We start from the raw sequence: 23424 nt of genomic DNA, 5'->3' as shown, positions 1-23424 counted from the left end.
CTGGCTGATAGACCAGTGACATCTGTCTTCTGCAGCCCGTGCAACTGGGTCTCAGCTCCTCAGACCCGGGTGGGATCTGCACCCTCCACTTCTCAAGTCTTCAAGCCACACCCTCCCAGGACTCTAGCTTGCAGGCTGTGGGTTCTGGGGCTTCTTGGACTCTGTAGCCCCTGCAGCAAGCCTCCCCCTGGAGACACACGCACACCCGGCTGGCTGTCTCTCTGGAGAGCCCTGACTAAAAACCGCCCCTAAAAGTGGTCTTCAGAGTTTCTTTCTAGCCCTAAGATCCCAGCGCCTCTCCTACAATTCTAGACGGAAAGGTGAACGGAGACCAATGGACAGAGGTGTGTGCGAGGACACGCCAGGCAACCGCACTGGGCAGGAGGGCACTAACGCTCACTAAGCAAAGAATCAATGTTGCTTGCCACAAAAATGAGAACCGTAAAGATTTCTTCAAACAGAAATGAGTTTGTTTCATGATTTGCTCTTAATACATAAGAAAGCTTAAAAGTAGGCCTATTAACAATTACGTAAGTCTTTAGAGGCCCTTGAACTACTTCTGTCCCTTTGTGATTTTATACAAAATAAGCCTGAGGTTAAAGAGAACAACATCACTGGCCACAGCTGGGGCCACGCGAGGACACAGCTTATACCCCTGAGGTCCCTGGGTGCCCCGAGTCCTTCCCTTGCTATTTATGGCAATGTGGAAGAAACCAGGAGGTCTGAGCATGGACCTGACCGTGCTCCCAGGGGCCGAGGAAAGCACCTATCTGTCCAGTCTTCTCTCCACCCCGCCGTTCCCTCCTACCCAGACTCTTGGGCTGACGCGGCTCATGCACTTAGCAGCGCCATCATTAAACGTTTAGCTTCGCATCACAAGGGCCTCCTCTGGCCTCCTCTGACCACTCCTGAACCTGCAGCCTAGAAGGTTGGGGTTGCAGTGATCTGTCATTGCACTACTGCACCCAGCCTGAGAAACAGAGTGAGACTGTCAAAAACAAACAAACAAAAACAAATTAAAGGAGTTCAAATGAACTCGCCCATACCCTTTAAATTTTCATTTGGGTACATGGGGTGATCTAGTTCCTTTTTCCCTTGCAATACATGAATAATCTAATAATTAAATATAATCTAACAATTAAATGGGAAAATTTAATTATTTTCCCATTTCATTATTCCCTATCTCAGGGAAAAAGTTAAAATTATTCCCTATTTCAGGGAAAAAGCTAAAAATCATTTTAAACCTTCCTTCCACAACACAGTATACTCAGTCATCTCTATCTGCTTGATCATGTGGAATTCAGCTTCACATGTCTACAATACAGTTTTTGTTAAACAGTGTTTATATAGACAGGCAAGAGAAAGAAACACTTGGTCTATGTACAAGCAGCAGAAGACACGTCTTAACAGAAAAGGGAGAAGATACCACCATGTGAATCTGGAAATTGTCCTCATCTTGTCCACACGCACAGAAAACACCCAAGCACGTGCCTAGTGTCCAACAGGAGCACAGAAAGGACAGGGATCCCTCCAGTTGTTTAATGACCAGCCCCACTTGTCACCGCCACATAACAAAATCCGCATGGCAACTTCAGCACGTTTCATTCACGATTCCATGGAAATCAGGCTGAAGAACATACAGATGTTTTGCCCACATTTAAAAATCCAAGTGTGGGACTCATAAAAGTAAAACACACTATGGGTTCACTTAACTTTTCCAAATTTTTACTTGGAGAAACCTATAAAGTTCTTGTCAGTTACATCCTTAAGTTTTTCAATAATTTTTAAATGCAAAGGTCGGGCAAGACTTGTAAAGAGGTACACACATACGGCCCGGCGCGGTGGCTCACACCTATAATCCCAGCACTTTGGGAGGCCGAGGTGGGCAGATCACGAGGTCAGGAAACCGAGACCATCCTGGCTAACACGGTGAAACCCCGTCTCTACTAAAAATACAAACAATTAGCCAGGCGTGGTGGCGGGTGCCTGTAGTCCCAGCTACTCGGGAGGCTGAGGTTGGAGAATTGCATGAACCCGGGAGGCGGAGCTTGCAGTGAGATCGCACCACCGCACTCCAGCCTGGGTGACAGAGGGAAACTGTCTCAAAGAAAACAATGGAGGTACACACATACATGCCACGTTCTTCTCTCAAAGAGACGGGCCCTTTTTTAAGATTCCAGAAGTAAATGTGGTTCTCACCCTGCTTTTGAGAGGATGAGCTGTGTTTTAAGCATGAACACACTTTCCTCCATGCACCAAGGATGCACCATGGGGGCAGTGCTACCGCCGCCTCCCCAGTCTCTGCTCAGCGTGGGGCAAGGGGAGCTCAGTTGTCTCCCGTATACACCGTCAACAGGCCAGGTGCTCAGAAGGGGGCTTCCAGGACTCGCTGTAGGCATTCGTTAGCAGGGCAGGCAGTGCCTCGTGCTGGTGGGCATCCAGCAGTAAGGGGGACTTGCACTTCACTCCCTGGGCCCAGCCCCAGACAGAGGGGAAAGAAACACCTGTATCGTAACTCATGTATATTTATAGACACACAGAGACTCTGCAGTGCAAGGTGCAGAACTAGAAGGAATCATGGAAATAAGAGGGAAGACATTTGGTTACGACTGGCAGAGCCATCTCAAGCCTCAGCATTTCCTGCCGGAGCCCTCACTGACCAGACTCCTCCAGGGTCACTGCCACTGCGTTCCCCAGCTCATGACAGGGCAGACAGTGACAGAGCCTCAGAACAACCTCCCACTCCTTCCTCACCAGCCCAGGGGACGAGCTGTTCATGAGTGTCCCAAAGCCTGAATGAGGGAACACAGAGGTGACTGAGCAGAAAGGGGGACAGGAACAATGGCCGCGGGTGAGCAGATATTGCGGGGCACCCAAGCAGCCCTTTCCACCTTAAAGAGGACGGCCATGGGTGTGCGGATGCTCCCGCGTGACCCAGCCGTCCTTTCCACCTTATAGGGGAATGGCCACGGGTGTGCGGATATTCCCGGGTGCCCCAGAGCCCTTTTCACCTTAAGGAGATTTTCACAGTCTCATATCAGTCTCCAAACTATTCAGTGAGGTTGGAGGAGTATCACTGTGGACCAACACTGATTGGCACCAAGTAAGGGCAATTTTATAACCATGTCTCAACCATGAAACAATCAGGTCTTTGGCCATCTGATCTAAGCTTCTTCTATAACAAAGTTGGATACTTAAGTTGAACTTTGGTTTTCCAAAGCTTGTTACAGAAACCACATCTTCCTAGGTGTGGCTCTGTGATGTCACGTGCACACATCAGTAGCCAGGCTTGCCAAGACTCACGGCACATTACACGTTCACCTGAGAAGGCTGCTCAATCACTGAGGGCTCTGGCGTGCTCTGAAATGAATTTGCCACTTCGGCCTACACTCTACTCCCTTGTTTGGTTAAAGAAACCCAAAAAGCAGAATTTGTTTTGGCCAATCGCCTGCTGACCCAACTGCAGAGGTTTTCATTAGAGTACTTTCATTGCATCATAGAAAGCAAAGTCATATAGATCAATTCATGATTACCACTCCAAAGGTTTAGTAAATCTCCAAATAATCAGGCAAACATTTTAAGAAGCTACATTAAGGTTTACAATACTCAAAATTTAAAACTACATCCATACTTCAAAAAACCACCATTCCCATTTTAGATGGCCAAATGTATATGAGAAAGAAAGAAACGTGCTGAGCATTTTTGGGTAATCTTATGGAGAAACTGCCACTTTAAAAATGGCTCTAGTTCCTGGCTCCAAATGGGTGTGGTGGGTTGCCTCACGCAATTTCAACTCCACCTGAAGCTGGGACACTAGAAATCCATCCCCAGACTCCAGGGCACAAGAATTCCCACTTCTGGAAACAGCCTGGAATGCAGACCTGTAGCAGAGAATTCTTTCCTGCCCATCCTAACCGTCCTCTGTGGCAGGCAACAGTCAAAGACAAGTCCACCCCCCTAGGCGCAACTGCACCACGAAGAACCATTTCAAGGTGGGAGGTGATTGATCAGTGGGAACAGGCAGTTTAGCTAATCACTTATAAGGCAGAAATGAGGGGTTTGAAGGCCTGTGTCTGGCTTTCTCCCTTGGTAAATGGTCATCCGCCAGTCAGCCTAAGCCACATGGGAAGGGGCTTCTTGCAGTAAAAGTGGGGGCGCAGTTGTGGGGAGGGGGAATGTCTTAACCACCACTGTTTTACAGGATCACAGGGCTCAGGAAATGTTCAGTATTATCACACACCAAGGTTTTTACAGTCTGAAGAAAAGTACAGTCCTAAGGTGTCAGTTCTCAAAGCCTTAAGTTCCTCCTGCTAAGATTCCCAGAGGGTCTCAACTTCTTGCACCGAAACCCAACATGCACAGGCACCTGCGTCTTCCTCCTGCAGCAAATGCACATGAGAAGGCTGTGGCTCTGCTGCAGTAATGAGGCCATGTAGCCCTAACACCACAGCAGAGCAATGGCTCTGGCCTGAATGTCCCCAAAACCTCATGCTGAAACCATCTCCGGTGGGATACATTAAGAGGTGGGGCCTTTGGGAGGTCCTGCTCTCAGGACTGGGGTTGGTGTCCTTGTTGGGAAATGGAGGAGCCCTCCCGCTCCTCCACCATATGAGTCCCGACGAGACGCCTGCTGCCACGCGAGACCCTGTGAGGTGCTGCCGTCTGTAAGCCACAGGCCCTGGAACACCAGATGTGCAGGTGCCTTGACCTTGGACTGCCTTGACCTTGGACTTTTCAGCCTCCAGAGCTGTGAGCAATAAATGTCTCTTTACAAATCATCCAATCGACAGCAGCCGGACAGAGAGACAGTACTGTTACAACATGAGTCACTTTCTCAGTGGGCCAGAGGCCTCCCCATGAGCCACCACCGTAAAGCAAGGACTCCCTGGAGGATGCAAAGGGGTTCACAAGGAATTCTACCCAGCACCAGGGTGTCTGTCCTTTCTCGTAGGAAGATAGCTGAGCCATGGCAGGAAACTACGGGGTGGGTGGGGCTGGACAGTAATGTGTCACCTGCTCATCTGAGCCTCAGTCTCCTGCCTCTCATCATGACAGCGGGGGTAACCCCCTCACCTGAGCTGTTGGGGGAGGTAAGAGTGTTGGGTGATTAACAATTGTTAGCTCCACAGAAATTAGGCAAAGAATCCACCCCTACGTCTTATAAAACCAAACCAGCCCAGGAATTCCACATCACTACTAATTTGCATGGGAAAATGCTGGATTCTCATAAGTTCTGGCATGTCATTTGTATTGATAAAGTTTGCAGAGTTGTCATATACTAAGTATATAAAACAGAAAAATAAATCATGCAATTTGGAGGTTGAAGCAGGAGAATCACTTGAGTACAGGCGGCGGAGGTTGCAGTGAGCCGAGGCCGAGCCACTGTACTCCAGTCTGGGTGACAGAACGAGACTCGATCTCAAAAAAAAAAAAAAAAAAGAAAAAAAAAAAATTTGCTGCTTCATACTAGTAAAGTGGGCAGATTCTACATGACAACTCTTATTCAAAGGTCGCCTAACACTGACTCAGGAACTCTGGCCCTGATGTGCTTGAAGTTTTAATCCTAACAGTGTTAAAGACCACTCCCCCAGGAGCTCTGAACAAGTACTCCAGGTATACACTGAACAAGACCACACACTCTCTGACCGAAATCTAACTTCCCAGACCCAAACTAGAGAACCACAGAAGACACTGCTTCTGTCCAACTTTGTGTTCTGCCATCGTTTGTGTCCATTATTTCCTACAAACCATCTCATTAGAATTTAGGGCACACAAAAGGCCGATACAACAGGGTTACTTTTCAAAGGTTTGGAGGTGAAGAACAGATACACTGCATTAACTTCCTATTGCTGCTGCAACAAATTACCACAAACGCAAACCTCCTCTCAGCCCTGGAAGTCAGGAGTCCCAGGGCTGAAGTCAAGGAATCAGTAGGTTGTGTTCCTGCCTGGAGTCTTCCAATTCATAGAGGCCACCATGCAGCTTGGTTCACAGCCCCACACCCCTCTGACCACTGCCCCGGCCTCAGCCCTGCACCCCTCCAGCCCCTGCCCCACCCTTGGCCCATGCCCCTCCGGCCCCTACCCCACCCCCGCCCTCAGCCCCACAGCCCTCTGGCCTCTATCTCATCCTCAGGTCTCCTCCTCTGAGGCAGACCCTCGTACTCCCTCTCATCAATGCACATATGAGGACGCCAGACCCCACCTGGACAACCCAGGGTCCTCCCCCATCTCACTGTCCGTTACAGTCACATCTGCAAAGCCTCTTTTGCCATGTAAACTTCATTATACTAACAGTCATTTAACAAGTCCATTATAATGATGTGAAAATTGGCATTGTTTTCCTCCTAATGAACAGATCAGTCACCCATGTAACCTATAAATATTTAACTATTAAATATACAATACTGTAGGAGACAGAGATGAGGAAGACGGTTCCTTCCTGAAAGATGACTGGACCCTAGATGGAGGGATGAACATTCTGAACAGAATCAACCTAACTCAATATTTGAGTCGGAGAGGCCAAGCAGTAAGACTTTCAAAAAAAGCAACCAGAAAGTCTGTACCGTGCCTGTAGTTCACAGCTGAGCCTGGCGTCATGAGCACGAGCGTGCGGACATGCATACCAGGCCCAAGTTTAAGATCAAATATAAAGAGCTTTCAACTGTAGTATTTAACTAGATCTTATTTACACAATAGCTTCTTGATTACAGTTTTTGTCCAAAAAGTTCTCTGTAATTAAAGAAATTAATTTTCCCCTAAAAAACACTTCTCCATCTATCGTCCCATAAAAACTAAATGGGTATATTAAAGAAAAAAGACAAATGTTTGACTTCGGGGGTTTGCCTATGACTTGGATAAGCATGATTTTCTTCTGGCCAAGCAGGGAGCAGCTGGACCAGACTGGAGGGAAGGAAAAACAAATTTCCACTCTGACCTCGTTTGGGCACCAGTCTTCGCTGTCAGAATGTGGGTGTGGTGCTTCCCACACACCAGCCTCTGACAAAACTCAGCCCAAGGGTGTGAGAAAAGGCCGTCTACTTCTGAAAAATCTATAAAGTACAGACACATCAAAAGCTTCAGAAGACTGTAAAGTGCCAAGGAGACCACTGCACCCTTGGAGTTTACAGAAAATGGTCAGCATCACACGTGCCTGAGGTCCAGGTTCAGCTCCCAGCTGCCGTGACACCGTGAGCGCAGTCCTGGCTTCCCCTCTGATGCAGAGAGCTGGAAACTCCGCTGGCAGCACTCAGAGCTCAGAACATTCTAGATGAAAGCAACGTGTTCCTTTTAAAATGGGGAACCGGGGCAACACAACTGAAGCTCTACGACTGTCTCAACTACTGGGTTTCGGGGTAGCATTAGGAAATCGTGAGAATCTAAATCTCAATTTCATACAGATTCCAAACTCACTGCAGGTTCCAGAATTTCCTGAAGCATTCTTCCACTTTATCACTCAGGATTCCCTTGCCAAAGCCAATAAAGTCTAAATTCCTTACGGAAAAGCCACCATAAGCACCACCACAAATAAGATCAACTGACGCCCGCCCTTTGCACCAAACCTATAAACTCTTACTCACACAAGACTGTGCTGGAGGCAGCTCTCAGTTGAAGCCGAATCCATGAGACTTCATTATCCCATTTTGGATCGAGTGTGAAGACTGTCAGCAAACCAGGGCCCCAGTGTGAAGCAGAGAACAGATCCTCTGACACCTGCCTGAACATTTTCTTCCCACCTGTCTTGGATATTGAGCACACTGAGAGCTATTGAGTCACCCACATTTGCAGGTCATTTATCCAGCCACCAGGATAACATAATTATGCGATAAAAATGCCTTCTCAGGGCTTTGTCATACTCAACAAGGCAGCTCAGAAGGCTTGGTAAGCCCAAGAAAGGGGGAAGCGTCCTCCAAATAGACAAAGACCAACGAAAACCGTGCAGAGACTCTCTCAAGACAGCAGAAACAGAGCCCGCTGTAGCCTTTCAGGCCCTGCTGGCCACAGCCCTGCGTTAGGTGGCACCATTTCCACAGATGCAGCCTGCTGGGCCCATTTGAAAGGTCCTGCTTGCCACACTCACCCCCACTTCCAGTTTCTGCAAGACCCGCTGCAGCCCCACTCCACCCCGGGCGCCGACTGTTCAAGTTTTCCCGGCGAGACCCCTCAGAGCCTGCACAGCGTCTGAGACTGGGAAGCACCAAGGATCCAGAAACGCACAAACCCGTTCTCCTCATGCTGCTTTCTGGGTTCCAAGTTGTCTTAAGAACGAGTCTTGCATAAACCCCGGGCTGGGGAGCCAGCCACAGCCCAGCAGCACCCAGCTCATGTGCTCCACCCACCCCACAGAGGACCGTGGAGGCCCCAGCACACTCTGTCCGGGGCAAGACACCAGAAACAGCCACAGTTCGGGGTTCTGCCACCCACCCGGCTGCCGTAATTACCTGCTGTGATCTGAATTCTCATTGGTTGGGTAGGTGATCCCACAGCTCCGCTGCCCTAATTACCTGCTGGGATCTGAAATTGCATTGGTTGGGAAGGGGATCTCACTGCTCAAGCACTCCCTGCTGCCTCCTTGCAAACAACATAAAAAATCCAAAACCCCTCTTAAAGAACGTTTACTATAACCTCAAAACAAGACACATCACGAGACCAGGGAAGATACATACGCACATCTGACAGCTGGTGGGCGTCAGTGACCGACGCCACGGCTTCCGTGTGGCGTGTGAAGCGGGAGGCCTGTCACGGTGAGGGAGGCCTGTCACGGCCAATACAACAGGGTTACTTTTCAAAGGTTTGGAGGTGAAGAACAGATACATTGCATTAACTTCCTATTGCTGCTGCAACAAATTACCACAAACGCAAACCTCCTCTCAGCCCTGGAAGTCAGGAGTCCCAGGGCTGAAGTCAAGGGATCACTAGGTTGTGTTCCTGCCTGGAGTCTCCCAATTCATAGAGGCCACCATGCAGCTTGGCTCACAGCCCCACACCCCTCTGACCACTGCCCCAGCCTCAGCCCTGCACTCCTCAGGCCCCTGCCCCACCCTTGGCCCCATGCCCCTCCGGGCCCCACTCCACCCCCACCCTCAGCCCCACAGCCCTCTGGCCTCTATCTCATCCTCAGGTCTCCTCCTCTGAGACGGATGACTGGACCCTAGACGGAGGGATGAACATTCTAAACAGAATCAACGTAACTCAACATTTGAGTCGGAGAGGCCAAGCAGTAAGACTTTCAAAAAAGCAACCACAAAGTATGAACCGTGCCTGTAGTTCACAGCTGAGCATGGCGTCATGAGTACAAGCGTACGGCCGCACACACCAGGCCCAAGTTTAAGATCAAATATAAGGAGCTTTCCACTGTGGTATTTAACTAGATTTTATTACAAAATAGCCTCCTGATTGCAGTTTTTATCCAAAAAGTTCTCTGTAATTAAAGAAATTAATTTTTCCCTAAAAGACGTTTCTCTATCTATAGTCCCATATAAACTAAATGGGCATATTAAAGAAAAAAGACAAATGTTTGATTTAGGGGTTTGCCTACGACTTGGATAAGCATGATTTTCTTCTGGCCAAGCAGGGAGCAGCTGGACCAGACTGGAGGGAAGAAAAAGCAAATTTCCACTCTGACCTCAGTTGGGCACCAGAGTCTTCCCTGTCAGAATGTGGGTGTGGTGCTTCCCACACACCAGCCTCTGATGAAACTCAGCCCAAGGGTGTGGGAAAAGGCCGTCTACTTCTGAAAAATCTATAAAGTGCAGACACATCAAAAGCTTCAGAAGACTGTACAGTGCCAAGGAGACCACTACACCCTTGGAGTTTACAGAAAATGGTCAACATCACACGTGTCTGAGGTCCGGGGTCAGCTCCCAGCTGCCGCGACGCCATGAACGCAGCCCTGGCTTCCCCTCTGATGCAGAGACCTGGTCACTCCGCCGGCAGCACTCAGAGCTCAGAACATTCTAGATGAAAGCAACGTGTTCCTTTTAAATTGGGGAACTGGGGCAGCACAACTGAAGCTCTACAACTATGTCAACTACTGGGTTTCGGGGTAGCATTAGGAAATCATGAGAATCCAAATCTCAATTTCATACAGATTCACTGCAGGTTCCAGAATTTCCTGAAACATTCTTCCAATTTATCATTCAGGATTCCCTTGCCAAAGCTAATGAAGTCTAAATTCCTTACGGAAAAGCCACCATAAGCACCACCACAAATAAGATCAACTGACGCCCGCTCTTTGCACCAAACATATAAACTGTTACTCACACAAGAGTGTGCTGGAGGCAGCTCTCAGCTGAAGCCAAATCCGTGAGACTTCATTATCCCCATTTTGGATCGAGTGTGAAGACTGTCAGCAAACCAGGGCCCTAGTGTGAAGCAGAGAACAGAGCCTCTGACGCCTGCCTGAACATTTCCTTCCCACCTGTCTTGGATACTGAACACCCTCAGAGCTACTGAGTCACCCACATTTGCAGGTCATTTATCCAGCCACCAGGATAACATAATTGTGCAATAAAAATGCCTTCTCAGAGCTTTGTCCTATGCAACAAGGCAGCTCAGAAGGCTAGGTAAGCCCAAGAAAGGGGGAACCGTCCTCCAAATAGACAAAGACCAAGGAAAACCATGCAGAGACTCTTTCAAGAGAGAGCAGAGACAGAGCCTGCTGTAGCCCTTCAGGCCCTGCTAGCTACAGCCCTGCGTTAGGTGGCACCATTTCAACGGATGCATCCTGCTGGGCCCATTTGAAAAGTCCCGCTGGCGAGAAACTCACCCCCACTTCCAGCTCCTGCAAGACCCGCTGCAGCCCCACTCCACCCTGGGGGCCGACTGTGCAAGTTTTCCTGGCGAGACCCCTCAGAGCCTGCACAGCGTCTGAGACTGGGAAGCACTAAGGATCCAGAAACGCACAAACCCGTTCTCCTCGTGCTGCTTTCTGGGTTCCAAGTTGTCTTCAGAACGAGTCCTGCATAAACCCCAGGCTGGGGAACCAGCCACAGCCCAGCAGCACCCAGTTCATGTGCTCCACCCACCCCACAGAGGACCACGAAGGCCCCAGCACACTCTGTCCGGAGCAAGACACCAGAAATAGCCACAGTTCAGGGTTCTGCCACCCGCCCGGCTGCCCTAATTACCTACTGTGATCTGAATTCTCATTGGTTGGGTAGGTGATCCCACAGCTCCGCTGCCCTAGTTACCTGCTGTGATCTGAATTCTCATTGGTTGGGTAGGTGATCCCACAGCTCCGCTGCCCTAATTACCTGCTGGGATCTGAAATTGCATTGGTTGGAAAGGGGATCTCACTGCTCAAGCACTCCCTGCTGCCTCCTTGCAAACAACATAAAAAATCCAAAACCCCTCTTAAACAACGTTTCCTATAACCTCAAAACAAGACCAATCCTGAGACCAGGGAAGATACACACGCACATCTGACAGCTGGTGGGCGTCAGTGACCGACGCCACGGCTTCCATGTGGCGTGTGAAGTGGGAGGCCTGTCACAGTGACTCAGGCTGGAGTCTGAATAGTGTTCTTCCAAGCAACTAGGCAACCAGGATGCACACCCCAAAACCCAAGTCCCCACAGTCATGTACCTGGAAGAAATGCTGCGTGGCCATCGACACCAGTTTGAACCAAGACCGATCTGTGTCCTGTGGTCCTCAAAATGTCCATACACGTCTGGGCTCAGCACAGGCACGCACGGCACCCTGCTCACCTCCAGTGGGGCTCTCTCCTGCCAAGGGGGATGGCCCTGAAGTCCGTTGAGATTTCCAAAGCTCTACAAAGTCGCCCTTCCTCCTGCTTGTTCAGAAGGCCTAAAGACCTGAAGACACCAGTGAGAATTGACCTAGCCTCTTAAGGCAGCTCAAACACCTAAACACAGGAACGCTGGACCTCTCTGCCCTCGGGAGCAGTCAATAACCCACTGGGCTAAGCAGAAGGCACAGATGTCACATCCAGAAGCCAGTGGCACTCACGTTTGCATTCCAGGAGCCGCCCTTGTGAGTTCCTTCAAGGCTTCCAAGCCCCACTTGATTGTTTTCATCGTATCTCTATAACATCAGAGACATTGTATCTCATGGTATCTATGAGATCGTCTCTACTTTTATGAGCACATATGCTCCCTGACTTACCATGGGATGAAACTGTTCCAATAAACCCAGTGTAAGCTGAAAATATACTAAATAGAAAGTGCATTTGACATAATTGTTTCAACTTACAAATGGGTTCATCCAGAGGCAGCCCATCTCGGGCCGAACAATGCACTGAGTGTGACTAGTTCACACCATCACAAGGTTGAAAAAAAAATCACAAACGTAACCATTGTGAGCCAGGCACCATCTGTATTACGGCTCCTGTCTTCAGAGACAACACAAACCTCTTACACAAGAATCACAATTTATAATCCTCAAAATGTTAAACTTAGTTTAACAATCTACAGGTTCAAACAAAGCCAAAGTAGGCCCACAAGACCGTTTGTGTCATTCGCTAAGACACACGACTCTGTCATAACCCTCACCACAGCCCCTCAGGGTGGGTCCCAGAGGCAGGTGAGGCTTGTAGCTATGGACACTAATGAAACCAAAATCAGAGTACGCAAGTGCAGTCAAGTCATATGACTTCTCCACTAGCATATGCACAAATGTTTATCAGCAAATCTGATCTTTGCTTTACCTCCCTCTCATGACCTAAAAATGAGTCCACCACACACACACACACACCCCACTTCAAAAACATAATTCGTACTTGCAATCAATTCTGGGCATTTGGAATAGACCTAATGGGTGATTAAACCTCTCCTCCAACCCTTTGCTTAGCCTTCTTAGAGGATGAAGGATTTTGCATAACACAAGTCAGCATATAAAAGATCTTGTATAGAAACAGACTTTCAAGCGGTCCTCATTATAGCGATTCAACTAATATACAAAGGACCCAACACACAGCACAATGTCTATTAGAAGAATGATTAATTTGTTCCCCTCAAAATCCTAGTATCTACACAGAAAAAATACCCGATACACATTTTATCATTCTTTACCAGTATAGTCATACAAAGGAGTATCACAAAAGCAAAAGAACACATTTGGTTTGACTCGCAGTTCTAAATTTAATATAAAATTGCTAAAACCACCAAGACAAACATGACTATGAAATATTTAACGATCTTCACCTAAATTCAAGTCACCATTCAACCACCAATACCTCTGCTCTCCTTACAGGAACTTTCCAAAAGTAAATTCTGGAATTAACAGGACAAATTTTTCTGGTGATAGAAATGAGGAAGAAATTGGTTAAAGGCGGTTCCTTGGCTGTCAAACTGTTTCTCAATAATATTTTGTAAAATAAAAACATCAAACAGATCTTTACATTAACTTACCATCTATCAAGCAATACTGGAGCAAGCTTTAAATATAAGCCACATTCTGTCAGGGCTGACTAACATTAAATCAGTATCAGTCTCATGTCTTGCAGCATCCACAGCTCATCTTCTTAAAACCACTTAAGATTTCATAATTAACTCAATTAAACAATGTAAGTCATCTCCTTGATCTTTGACATGAAGGGGTAATTTTCCCCCAAAATAGTACCTCTTTCCTTGACATGATTTAATCTGTGGTTAGAGTATTTAACAGGATTTCTTTCCTTCTTAAAAAATAAAATATACACCTGTCCAATATGAAAAACACTAACTGATAATGCTATAGCTTAACCAGGTCAAAAGCGTTTTTTTGTTTTTGTTTTAAGTTAAAAAAAGAACCTAACTGCATCTTTGGACCTTATGTGAGGTAGTGTCCAGGGTCACTGGGACCCCAACTTGGTCAGTGCAGCTGGGTACCAATTAAAGACAGAAACCCAAGCGTTCACTCAAAGCCCCTTCCCAGCTGTTCATCCTAGTGGAAGCCATGGGCACAAAGGAATGCGGCATTCTACGGAGGGCTTTGGGGAATGGCTGCTTGAGAACATCAAAGTGGCTCACGTCCCCCGAGTATAAAGCCAGTGACTGCTCTCAGCTTCAATGCAGCACCATCCACAGCAGCCAACGTCCGGAATCACCTGAGTGCCCGTCAACAGGGGATGAAGGGAATGTGGCCTGAACATACAAAGGAGCAATACTCCACCATACAGCTGAGATCCCTGTCATCAGAGACAGGATGGATAGAGCTGGAAGACATTACATTAAGCAAACGAGCCAAGCAAAGAAACGGAGCATGTTCTCACTCATAAGCAGGAGCTGAGAGCAGATCTCATGGAGGCCAAGAGTAGATGGTCAACAGGGCCCAGCAGAGCCCACTCATAAGCAGGATGGGCAGAGGCTCGTAATGGGCACAAACACACAGCCTAATGGGAGCACAAGACCTACTATTGATAAATCAGCAGGGGGATGGCAGTGGGTCATCTACTGTGTATTTCAAAACAGCTAGGAGAGAATAACTTGAACATTGCCAGCATAAGGAAAAGAAAATACTTAAAGTGAAAGACATCCCAAGTACCCAGATTTCATCAATATAGGGATGAATCAAGATATCACATGCACTCTGAAAATATGTACATATATTATGTATCAACAAAAACCAATGACAGAACCATTTGCAAAGCACGTGCAGGAGAAGAGTGGGAAGCCTGACATGGTGTGGCTGTGTCCCTTCACCCAAATCTCATGAACTCTAACCCTTTGTTGGAAGTGAGCCCTGGTGGGAGGTGACTGACTCATGGGGGTGGTTTCTAATGGTTTAGCACAATCCCCCAAGTGCTGTCCTCATGAGTTCTGAGATCTGGTTGTTTGGAGGTGCATGGCACCTTCCCCTTCACTCTCTCCCCTTTCAGCCATGTGAAGACACGCCGGCCTCCCCTTCACCTTCCACTCTAAGTTTCCCCAAATGTAGAAGCCTGTACAGCCCACAGAACTGTATGCAGATTAAACCTTTTTTTCCTTATGACCCAGCCTCAGGTAGTTCTTTATAGCAGTGGAAGAACAGTACAGTCCTCAGGACCAGCAATGTTTTCCTTCTACCCAGCGGCCAACAAGGTCCCACACCCTAGCTGGTTTTCCAAAGCTTTGCCAGAATGCTGAGGCTGTTTTGGGGATACTAACTTTCCCCATCTCTGGCAAACCAGATGGGTCATCCTATTTGCCTCTTACCACTTTTCTCAGAGAAACCCCACCTCTGAAACGGCCTCCTTCAGCAGCAGCAAAGCTGAGTATTCCTTGCAATTCCCTTCTTCTGAACAAGTAAACATCTTAAGCTTGTCTTTCCATCTTCCCAGCTCATTGAAAAAAATATCTTATGCTTTCTATTTTCCTAACACACACACACAGAAGTGCCGTGAGGGCAGGGGCTCTTGCTTTCCCGGATCTGAGCCTGGCCCTCAAACACTAGCCAAATTCATACTGACACGATATCCAGAAGCAGAAATGCAAATATCCCCATGACTTCAAATACCCTAAGGATCTAACAGGCCAAGTGGCCCATGTAACTATGGTGTGCTGGGCCATTCAACTGGTGTCCAAATCCCTGTCCAAGTGAGCTCTTTAATTTTGGGACTTTTCAGTTTTTTTGTTGTTCTATTTTGTTTTTATTAAAGGGATCTATTACAGTTACAATCAAGAATATCCCAGGCCGAGTGTGGTGGTTCATGCCTGTAATCCCATCACTTTGAGAGGGCAAGGTGAACAAATCACCTGAGGTCAGGAGTTCAAGACCAGCCTGGCCAGCATGTTGAAACCCCATCTCTACTAATACGAAAATGAACCAGCCATGGTGGCAGGCACTTATAATCCCAGCTACTCAGGAGGCTGAGGCAGGAGAATGGCGTGGACCAGGAGGTGAGGCTGCAGTGAGCCAAGATCACGCCACTGCATTCCAGCCTGGGCAACACAAGACTGTCTCCAAAAAATAATACACCAATACGCCCAGATAGTTCTTCACCAATGTCAGATACATCAGTTTAAAGAAAAATAATATGAAAGCATGTTTTTAAATTTCAGTGTTGAATTTAACCATATCTTTTAAGAAGATACGAAGATAGAAGTTCCCCAAGGATCGGGGGAGAAAAAAGCAGTTAACAAAATGTTAAAACTTCAGGAGAAAAACAAGTATGGGGTAAGACCTCAAGGCAAAACTTTTTCTTTGCACTTTGATTTCAAAAGAACAGAGATGCCCAAAGTATGAACTCTCCCATCTGCATTTTATATTCCTCTATGTCCTTTGAAAGACTGGAGATGGGATCCCAGGTTCCAAAGTGCCCGGCCAGGGCTCACATCAGGCCGATTCTTCTACATCCTTTGAAAGGCTGGAGATGGGATCCCAGGTTCCAAACTGCCTGGTCACGGCTCACATCAGGCGACATCTTTCACAGCCGTTTACTCCTCTGACTGTGCCTAGAGAGCTCTGTGGCCCAATTTACACAAAAAGGTCCTAATTTACACACGTTCATCACTTTGAGCAGAGTCTCAATAAATGAGACAAATATTGACACTCCACAGAAGCAAGTACTCTCTTCCGAAAAGTTAAGTGTGAGGTTCCCATGAGCCAGGCAGCTTGGTTACAGAAAGCACTGGCTGACTTGCTGGTTTAATGTTAAATGCATTTAAAATGTTAAGTGATCCGGCCCCCCTCCCAGTGGGTGTGTACGTTGAACTGGCTGCAGTACTGATGCACAGACCAGCTGGTTTTACTTCAAGAAGAGCACCCCACACCCAGGAAGAGGCCAAAGGACGGCATCGAGGTCAGGACAGTTCTAAGGAGAGCTGCAGGCTCAATGCCTCGTCTGCAAATAGTCTCTCATTTCAGAGGAAATCACTGAACAGAGTTCGTTACATGTGAATTTTAAAAATTCCTATTTCTAATTTCATCCCATTAGAACTCTTGAAGAACAGATGTGCACCTGCTCCAAGTCAATGAGAGGACACTCGGATAGTCCTTCACAGGTCCTCGGCCTTCGCCTCCCACCTAGAGAACGTCAGCTCAAGCCGATCACAGCGCACTGCGATTTTCTATAATATGCACGCCTGCATCTGAGCTGAGATGTGAATGTCTGGAATGTGCCTGCCAGGCCCAGGAGGAACTGCAGCAGCTGTGGGGACATAAGTTGCTAAGGAATCCGATTTGGAGGGAACTCGAGGCAACTGAAACTAGTTCCACTGGTTTTTCTTGGCAAGGCTTGACCAGGCAAACTGTTATCACTGTTGTTAATTCATGGTAATTGGGATGGGGACTTAACAGTAAGTAATTAGAACAATTATAGAATTTGCTACTCAATTACAATGGCACAGATTCCTGAGAATGGAAGAACTGTTGCCCAGGAATAGAGTTCAACAGGTCCTCCACATGCCCCGGGATACATGGCATTTCCATGCACCCCTGCTTTGGTCCCCGGCCACCTGATCTCGGCCATCTGATGGCATCACTCCCCACAGCTGGAAACACCTGACCTCTTGTCACCCTCCCATCTGCCCTGCCTTCCTCCAGCCCGGGATATTCAGCGATGCCCACATACAGGACCAGGAAACCAGGGTTATCCTAAACCAGTGCCTGCATTCAAAGTCCTCCATGGCAGGACAATCACCAATGGCCAATACTCCCAGAACCTTCCACCTCAAAACTGGAGCACATCAGGATTCAAGCTGACAACGCTGCATTCTCTTTGCCATGTACACACGGAGGCATGTCAGGTTCTACCTAAAGGTATCAGGTTTCACGCTGGTCAGGAGCCCAAGCCTAGTCACTCTGCATGATCTCAATTCACCATCCACAGAGAAGCCGGCAGTTTTGCTCTGGTGTACAGTGTGGATGGTACATGCATTTCCTCTGAAAACTTGGAGATGGGATTCTGGCCAAGGAGGCCAGTCACCCCAGCCCCTGCAAGACCCAGACGTGCCCCTCTGCTGTCTGCACACAGTACCCAAGTCTAGCAGTGCTGACTCTGTGGCGGGATAGTTCTGGGCCTGCAGAGGACGCGGGGCACAGGAACCGTGCAGCCTGGCTGTAGCCAGAGGCCTAAAGGATCCCCATGAGGCTCTCCACCCAAGGTGCCATCACCACAGGCAGAGCCATTCAAGAGAACTGCCAGCCGAACTGGAAACATCCCAATCTGCTCAGCTAACACAGAAAGACAACAGCCACCTACAGCTGCTGAGCCCCGAAACATGGCCACTGGGCCTGAAGGGCTGAATCCGGTATTTAATCTGTGAAGTTCTTTTCAAATGTGTTTGGCTATGTAATCAAATCTTTATTCTAATTAAATTTAAAGGAGCCTCTGGCTATGGGCACCCTTGTCGGGCACCACAGCTCCAGGGAGTAAGAATGGGAAGGAGAGGCCCAGAGCCTCTCTGCGTTCTCCACCCTAGTTCAAGACCTCATCATAAGGAAAGGCACTCCAGCAGTAGAGGTGTGCATGGGAAGAACTGGGTTGGCCCTGACACAAGCATGACCCCCATGACATCACAGCTGCCTCAGCCAACAGGCAAGACAATGATGCCCACCTGGACAGGTCACCGGATGTGATGATGCACCCCAAGCCCTAGTCCCACAGCAGCCAGAGACCACCCGCTGTTCATCCCGGGTGAAACAGGCAGAGCTGTCCGAGCCCTCAAAAGCAGGAAGAATTAAAGAGGCAATTCCTGCGATTCCCACAACACACATGACACTCCTCGGAGACAGATACAGGCTTCGCTGTGAAAGTGCAGAGGACGGTGCAGTCCCTAGGTGGGCTGCTTCTTCCAACGATCAGAGAAGAAACCAGATCCATTTCCTTGTAGGAGAAACATTTGTACCGTCATTAGACAGAAGGTGGCTGATGTTATCAAATCATGAAGCACCGCACAGCTGTGTCTCCAAGGAGGGCCTGGAAACTTGCAGCCACCTGCATAGAGGTCGCAGTGCTTACAATGGAGATACGTGTGACTGAGGTCTGGCTTCCTCAGGGAAGCGAAATTTGAATTTTCATCACTGAGGAATTGGTGATTTACAGTCACTCACCCTCAATGCAGAAGAGGGCTCAAAACACTGCACCAGACTTCAACACTCAGGGTTAGGGTCAGGGTCAAATTAACGAGTTTTACAAAATGTATTTACTTGGGATGCCAGAAGAGATGTAGCTTCACACCGCCCCAGCTCCAGGGTTTGCTTAGCCCCTTCACCAGTGGATCTCACCAACAGATGACACATCCACACCTCGTCCATGGCAGCACAGAAAACCACTTGGAAGACAGCCACTCCCACCAAGCTTCCTGACTTTGGTGTTTAAAATATGCATCATTTAAAATCTGCATCTCATACGTGAGATTACACTTCTCCGAACAGACATTGTGATTGTCATTTGACCCAAAAGGGCTTCAGGAAATGACACGCGGCCCAAACGCCAGAGGTCGCCGGCCGCCTTACTCTAGCCTAATTCCTTTGTGCCTGTAATGGAGCCTTCACAGATACAGCCCAGTCACATTAATGACCATAAGAGAAGCTCAGGGCATAGATGAACTCAGTGCTGAATTTTTCCATTTATCGCCCTTTTGTTTTATCCAGAAGACAGCTGAGAAAGGCTGGGGCAGATCATCTCAAGTGTAATGACTCCAGCCACTTTTCACCCCAGGTCACCCCTCAGTCACACGCTTTTGAGAAACCAAAGTAATTCTGTTCTCTTCACTCTGGGTTCCAAGTACTAAATTCCTCCGTTTTATCAACTAGATTATCAAGCAACCATTTGTAATCTGGACTGCAATCTGATACGAAATTTAAAGCTAATTTAGGTTGCGGTAATAGCTCCTATTTACGTTATAGACAAGGCATGAATGAAAACTTTAATCTGTTCATAGGACCAATTTTGTAAACAAACCAATTATTCAAGCAATGATTGCTTTCAGTTAGATGCAAATTTCTTTGCTCATAAAAGATTTTCCAGTAGGAATTTTTAAATCCATGGTCTGTCTTTCCTGAACCTGTCTCTGCACCTTCCCCTGAGTGCACAGCAGGACTTCTCAGGGCATCCCATCAGCAGGCCCACTGAAGAGAATAAGCCCGCAGCCCCCAGCCCGGGAATCAAGTCTGAGCCCCAGCAGCCCCTCGTCTAGCCGGGGCTTCCTCACCAGCACAGCACCCAGGTCTTGCAGGTAAGGTTTAATGCCACGTGTGCGTGGAAGGTAGAGTGCTGGAAGGACCACAGTGGACATTCAACAATGCAAATTCCCTCCTGGAATAGCCCAGCAACGCTCTGTACTTTCCCCAAAGTACCCATGCCAGGCAGGCGTAGATAGCCTAATGGGGTGCCTAGGAATCAGCATTTAACACGATTCTAATGAAGAAAAAAGTTTGAGAGGTCGGTCAGGGAGAGGCTGCCGTGGCCTCCTCATTTGCAGGCTCTGAAGAGACAGATTCAGGTAACAGGCCAGACAGGACAAGGATGGGCAGGACAAGGATGGGGAGGTGGAGGGTAAATTCCATGGACCACCAACCACCCCGCCATCCCCACTGAGACTCCATGATTTAAGGAGAGGCAAAGCCAGGGAGAAAAGATGCCCGCACCACTCGAGGGACTGAGATATCACCTAAAGCGCACAACATATGGCTGAGGGCCAAGGTTGGGCAAGCCGAGAGCACAGAACGGGGTTCCCAGGCCCAGAGGTGTCCCCCACACCCAGACCCCGTGCAGACCTCCCAAGTACTGCCTGTGTCTCCTGCCTGGTTTATTTCCTCCCCTCCTTCTACTCTGTTGGTTTCTCAGCCACCACCCACCACCACACACCCCTCTCTACAAGCTTGGTGGAGTGAAAAGAGCGGGGGTGGGATAAGATCTGGGCTCTGGGGCCAACGTCCTGCCTGAGACATTAGTTCCAACCCACCTAGCTGTGATGTGAGCCCCCGAGATTTCTCAAATATGAGATGGAAAGGTAACTGAACCCACTCACTAGGACGGCTGTGGAGACTGAGATCACATATAGCCACACCTCGGCGTGTTGCCCCTCATGGGAATCCCTCTATGCCCCCTCTGCTACCAGAGCCAACTCCCAGCAGTAGCTGTGGAGGGTGCATCCTCTATTTCCACTCCACTCACCTCCCATCGCTCCACACAGTGACTAGCCACGCAGCAGCCACCAGCAAATCCGGCCCCACTGGATAACCGACCACCAGCACCCCCTCACTTTGGGACGTCTTCCACTTGCAGTTCCGAAGCACGCCGAGAAACCGCCCTCAAGGGCAGTCACCTTTTCCTTATTGCACGAAATGACCTGCCACGCAGAACCACCAGCAAATCCAGCTCCACCATCCAGGCTCCTGTGGATAACCGAACCCCCACCCCCCACCTTGGGGCGTCTTCCACTTGCGGTTCTGAAGGGGGACGAGAAACCGCTCTCAAGGGCACTCACCTGTTTCTTATTTCAAGTAATGACCAGCCACGCAGGGCCACCAGCAAACCCGGCTCCACCTTCCAGGTTCTGGTGGGTAACTGCCCCCCTCCCCCGCTTCCTCCTGGGGTGTCTGGGAGGCTCAAACTGCCCTCCAAGGGCACTCATCTGTTCCTTATTGCACTAATACCTCCTTTACAGAAATCCACTTTGACTTCCAGCACTGCAGGTGTGACAGTTTAGGAATCCTGCTTGCAAGCTCCAAGAGCTTGAGGTCACGTACACCTCACCAGCATCCCAGAGACCCAGCACTGTCCCACTGTGTTCAAATATTCCAAAATACTCCTTCAAAATGCTGGCATTTCGTTTGCACATTAAATGCTAAAAACCTTCAAGTGAAACAAATATCTTCAACAGTTTGATACAACGACATGTGAGTTACACATCTGCTAAGTTGTAAAGCCTCATGCATTTATAACATTTTATGTATGGCCAAATGGTTCATTAACATAAATTATGGGAATCTCTAAGAAACAGGTTTTTTCTGGCATTAGATGACCAAAGGAAAACTGGGTTCTGGCGGGCTTGCGGGCCTGTAGAGGCAGACATATCCGCTGACACAATCAAGCTCCTTCCCACTGATGTGGCCTCATCCCAGGCCCCTCACCCGGATGCCCGCAGGCTCCTGGAGGAGCAAGCTGACCTGCCCACATTTCTCAAATGCACAGCTGTTGCTCACACTGCAGATGGAGCTCAAGGCACGAGCAGGCCACCACACTAAAAATACCACGCAGCGTCCACGGCAGGTGACGTTGGTTTTCACTCCATCCCAAAGCCCCATGTATGAGTTTACAGCCATGATTACCACATGGATTTTTAGACCCTCAAGGCATACTTTTTTTACTTTTATGCAGCAAAGTTAAGACTATCACTCAGATATAGGCTCTGAAACTGTAGAATAATTATTTGGGAACAGAGCCTCTGTCAGATCAGGATTAGCACTTGGGACAACACCGCGTGACCTCGGTCCACATAAACCCATCCAGACCAGAAGCCTCCCGCACTGTAATTTCTGTAGATTTCTGTAAACGAGGTATTAGTGCAATAAGGAATAGATAAGTGCCCTTGGAGGGCAGTTTCTGAGCCTCCCAACCACACGGCCACGTTCAGGCTGAAGCCGTGCCACCTCCAGAAATACTGTCCCTCGCCGAGGTGTGCCTGGCTTCTCCCTTTTTCCAAAACTTAACAAAACCTGAAAGGACAGGTCTGTGTAGAAAAACACAAACTTGTGATTCCTCTTCCCAGTTCAGGCTGTAGGAAGCTCGTTTCAGCCCTCACCATGTTCTGACTGTGGCTTGGTTCCCATAAGAAATAAAGTCAGAATTCTAGTCCCTGTCTCCTGGGCAGTGTGGCAGGCATACATACCTTCAGTTACATGAGGAAAGGCGTGGCGAGCCCCCTTCCTTCAGTAAAACTGTGCAGTTCCCAGAACCCTGATGCCATCCGCTCACGCCACTGTGAACACCTGGACAGAGCACATTTCAACCCGTGCACCTTTGTGGGCTAGTTTTCTATTTCTCCACTAAATCACCCAAAATTTAGCGCCCTAAACACTGACTTATTTTCTCACATTTCTGGAAGCTGGAGTCCAAAACAGGTCCCACCATCTAACTTCGAGGTGTTGGCAGGGCTGGCTCTGGGGAAGCGACCGTCTCCTTGCCTCCCGCAGCCTCTAGAGGCTTACCGCAACCCCTGGTCCATAGGACACCCCCTGTCTTCAGGAGCCACAGCGGTTCTGACTGCCCCTCAACAGGAGGACGAAGAAATATCAGGAGCCCGGGCTGTAGTGCTAGGGCAAAGCCTCCCCCACGCTCCCAGCTCCTCACACCCTCCGGTGTGAGTTAATATAGATTCCACTTTAATTAGTGTCACCTGTTTAAGGGGTAAGTGCCCAGCTGTGAACTAGTTAACCTCGCCCACACAAACCCTGAGAATAAACTCACAGGCCACGGACCACTCCACAAGCAATAAGTGACCACCTGCTCAAGGACCTCCATGCCCCAGCAGAGCCCTCCGGTACCTCCACGTGAGCT

General features: G+C 48.6%; 1 long non-coding RNA gene across 1 annotated transcript in view; it reads right to left on the bottom strand.

Moving 5' to 3' along the window:
- The window catches only part of LOC144334986 (uncharacterized), a 40828-nt gene extending 17611 nt beyond the window's left edge, over window positions 1-23217 (bottom strand). The window contains exon 1 of the long non-coding RNA XR_013405331.1: window positions 22757-23217. This is a non-coding gene — a long non-coding RNA (uncharacterized LOC144334986). The remainder of the gene's footprint in view (window positions 1-22756) is intronic.
- Window positions 23218-23424: the final 207 nt, after the last annotated feature.

This window comes from Macaca mulatta, chromosome 15 (genome assembly GCF_049350105.2).
Source record: "Macaca mulatta isolate MMU2019108-1 chromosome 15, T2T-MMU8v2.0, whole genome shotgun sequence".
Lineage (NCBI taxonomy): Eukaryota > Metazoa > Chordata > Mammalia > Primates > Cercopithecidae > Macaca > Macaca mulatta.
The sequence above is the reverse complement of the archived record's forward strand: the minus strand, read 5'-3'. Positions and strand labels throughout refer to the sequence as shown.